We start from the raw sequence: 4,365 nt of genomic DNA on the forward strand, positions 1-4,365 counted from the left end.
TCCAAGAAAAAACATTTTCAACAATGTAGAACAATCCTCACTTAACAATATATATAGTAATAACTCATGTATTAAGGTTCAAACATTTTTGCCCTTATGATCATGTGCATACCATAGATCATAGCCCAACTAAAAATCAATCATTTGTAACTTAAGACCCTATATCTTCGTGACAACTTCTCCATATCTCGGTTCACAGACCAGGGGTGTCTCCACTTCTCCAAGTGCTTACAAATCGAAGGCAAATATCTGCATGTCATGTATCACAAATCTTGGAATTAGGGCAATCTAAAACTTCATTAAAAAAAAACACCAATGACCCCACTCATGTGCATTCCTTCATAGGCTAGTCCCAAAACAGTAAGCTCTACCATATGAGCCTCCAAAAAGAGATAACTCTTCAAACTCACCACAAATGACCACAAGCCCAACAAAATTACTTATGCCTCACTTTACATGTGTGGGTCTAATACTAGTGGTTGCCCCACAAAGTGTATGCTTAACTAGCCCATCTTCATCTATGATGTGAGTCTTCAATAGGTTCTCTAAAAGAGGAAAATTATGAACCTTATAATGCAAAGTAGATATCCCTGTAACGTCCTAAAATTGCGACACTTGCAATTTCGACTGCATTTGGGTCTTCACGATGGCGATGCAACACGGAACCTGAATGGAGACCCCGAAACCTGTTTATGACATCAAAAACTGCATTTTTCAGCACCCTGGCCTAATCCTCCTTGCACCCTGTTGTCCCTGGAGGTGGGACCATGGCGCCCAGTGCCCTGGTACCTGGCCCTATTTTGGGCCCGATCTCTTATGGGGCTTCGGGTCTTTAAGTTTGCAAATTGGAAAATAAGGTTGCTATGTCGGCCCAAGGTCGGAAAAATCAGTCTATCAGCCCTAATTGACAAGTATATAAACTACATTTCCTCTCCCATTTTGAGGAGGAAGGACATATGTGTACAAGACGCGGAAACGATATTCAAACATTCAAGCATTCAAGCATTCAAGCATTCCTTCAAGCAATTGATCATTCTAAGTCTCCATTCAAGGCTAAGTGTTGCATTCAAGACAAGGATTCAACCATTGAAGAGGAGATCACTTACAACATACAACATACAACAACATTTACACCTTCGCATGTAAGAATACAAACATTCTTACTACAAGGTATCAGTACTTGTTTACATTACAATCATTTACATTTACAGCATTCTCATTTCTTGGTTAATTCCAAAACCGGGGTTTGACCTAAGGGCAAACCCCTAATCCCTAACCCCCCAATCGTCCTCTCTTTTCTGTGTGTAGGTTGCAGGTACGCGGCTGTAATTGAGGATCTAGAATCCTTGTGCAGAGACGAACAGATCCCCCTTCGTTTCATGGATTTTTCGGAGGACCGTGTGCACGTCGGGCGCCATCGTCCCATCAACTTTCGCTCAAATTTGCAGGACAGCGCCGTCTCAACATTTTACTGCTAATTCCAGGTCCGCAGCTTCATCCTATATTCCTATCTCTATTTATAAGCGAATTTTTCTCACTTTACATGCATTCCTAGCTCAATCCTTCTATCCACATTCTTTACAAAAGAGGGTAGCCTTGCTGTCTTAACCCTTGAAACTCATTTACAATCCAATCTTGCATTGTGTGGGATTGGATCTTGTGGGTTTCAACCCCTCTTTTGAATGTAAAGTCTCCCCTAAGTGAAAACTGTCAACCCTAGTGACCTCCTTTCTCTCTCCTTGGAGTGGTGGGGGGAACACTTAGGGTTCGATCGCGATTTTCTGCTTTACAATCCCATCAAATCTTTTTGAATCATACCTCTTTTTCACTACACACAAATCTGAATGGTCTTGCTTGCTCAATTCAAGAGGTTCATAACTGATATGCTCCATCTCCACGGCTTCTTCCATTGGAAGAAATAGTGATTGAAGATAGGCTTCTTTTCGTTGTCTTATTTGTTCTATATGGTTGCAATGCTCTTTAACCTTTTGTGAGTGTTGTCTTGTTTGGGCAGTCACCAACTTTTCCTCCCTATCTCTTTGTAACCATCCATCATGCATACTTTGTGTCTTCTTTACATCTTCCATGCTGAAATATAAAGATTCAAACTTCTTGCAGATTGGAACCATAGAAAGTGCCTCATGTCTGGCTCTTAGAACATGAATGCCAACCATGGGAGACTCCATAACCTTATCATCTTCTTGTTTCAAGGTTGCCAATTCATAATTCTGCATAGGTAAGGAATTGTTGTTCCAATTCAGGAAACCAATCCTTCCCTCCTGCCTTTGAGTGATGCCTTCATGGAGCTTGGGTAATTCTCCTTTATTGAGTGTATGATTATCCATAAATGTTGGCTCAAAAAATGTGTCTACCTATAAAACCAATGTATCATCTGTCACAACTTCTATCCCTCGGTTGCAAGTTATACCATTGTCCTCTTTTTCTGAATACTTCATATCAGAGCCCCACAAATTCTTCATCTAGGTGTCTACCCTTCATATAGAGTTGTTTCTCTTTGCATGTGGTGGCTATAGATAATTGAATTCCTAATTTGGATGATGAGGATTGTCTCAAAATCAACTCCAAGCAAAATCTATCAAATTCATTTTTTTTCCTTCTTAAAACATACAAATGTATCTCATTAAGCTGGAGGCACCAATCCCTATCCAGAAGTAGGAGTATGTAATTTAATATCATAACATTCAGAGCTTCTTTGATTACTTGCAAGGGTGCACGAGATAGTTCTTCAAAGCCTTTGTGTCATGTCCTCTTTTTCTGAATACTTCATATCAGAGGCCCGCAAATTCTTCATCTATGTGTCTACCCTTTATATAGAGTTGTTTCTCTTTGCATGTGGTGGCTATAGGCAATTGAATTCCTAATTTGGATGATGAGGATTGTTTGAAAATCAACTCCAAGCAAAATCTATCAAATTCATTTTTTTCCTTCTTAAACATCTAAATGTATCTCATTAAGCTGGAGGCATCGATCCCTATCCAAAAGTAGGAATATGTAATTTAATATCATCACAATCAGAGCTTCTTTGATTACCTACAAGGGTGCATGAGATAGTTCTTCAAAGTCTTTGTTTCCACCTTGAGTCTTCCGGCAATAATTTGCCAACAACTTATGAGTGCCATCAATGTGAGCTAGGGCAGTAATAATCATGTCTTTTTTTACTGTCAATTGACCTTCTAGGTGATGTAACTCTTGAATAAATGTCTCCAAAAAAATGTTCTAGCTTGTCTCCATAATCATGCCATTCAAAAGCAACTCCCTTCATAACCAGTCTTCCACAAAACTCACATTTTTGAGCTATGCCAATATCTTGTTCAATCATTTGAAGAATGATCACCACTATAGTGAGAAAAAGCATTTACCTCATGATCTTCTTCAACTATGGATGCAAAATCAGACTCTAAGCAATCTAAATTATCATCTTTAACTTCATACTTATCAATATATTTTTGAGTGTCCACAATGCAAGGCTCATGTGATGGCAAAGTACTGTTAGTCACTTTCAAAAATTTAAAATCATGTACATGTCTCTTCAAAGTGTCTTTGTTGTCCTTACTTGCATCTTTCTCCAAAGTAGTTGGCTTCTTTATAAGTGGTGGTTTATGAGAGGTCTCTAGCGGAAAGTCACATATTCTCCCAATTGCCTTAGTCATCATTAAACTAGCCCACACCTCCACCTCCTTAGCTATTATGTTTTTAGTCTCCAAGCAACTCCATGGTGAAGGATCCATGATAAACCAAACATTATCAAACTGAAGGACCTTCTTGTTACGCAATTTCTTGGTCTCTACAATAAGTTCTCTATGATAATATATGTCCTGTGATCTTACAAAGTATTCCTCCAATGTAATTATGTGTACAAAACCAAGGAAATCTTTCTCACTATGGGCTACCATACCTTGCATATAGTTGGAATCTAAAGATTATGTTGATTCTTGCTTGTCCATATCCTCCTTGGGGCTTCCACGTGTTTGGCTAGGAATCCAAATCTCTAGACATGTGGATTGAATTTTGTCTTTTGCATGATCAATTGTAGGTTGCAAATCACAAACAAGTGATTCCTCTTTCTTCTCCATCTTATCTTCAATAATGGCTTTTGAGTTTTCTTCTTATAGGAATGTTTCTTTTGGCTCCAACTCTACACTCTTCTGATTTATCTCAATTTCTTCACTGGACTTGTTTCTTAGACAATATTCCAATTTATTATATTGACAACTTGTGCCATTAGCAAGCTCCTTAAGATTTTTAACCTCTCTGTTTGCACAAGCATTATTTTGATCCTCTTTAACTTCTGGTTGAGATTTTGATTAATCGTCCATTTCTTCTTTCCTTTTTCTCATATAGTAC

The sequence above is a fragment of the Cryptomeria japonica genome, chromosome 1, assembly GCF_030272615.1.
Source record: "Cryptomeria japonica chromosome 1, Sugi_1.0, whole genome shotgun sequence".
Lineage (NCBI taxonomy): Eukaryota > Viridiplantae > Streptophyta > Pinopsida > Cupressales > Cupressaceae > Cryptomeria > Cryptomeria japonica.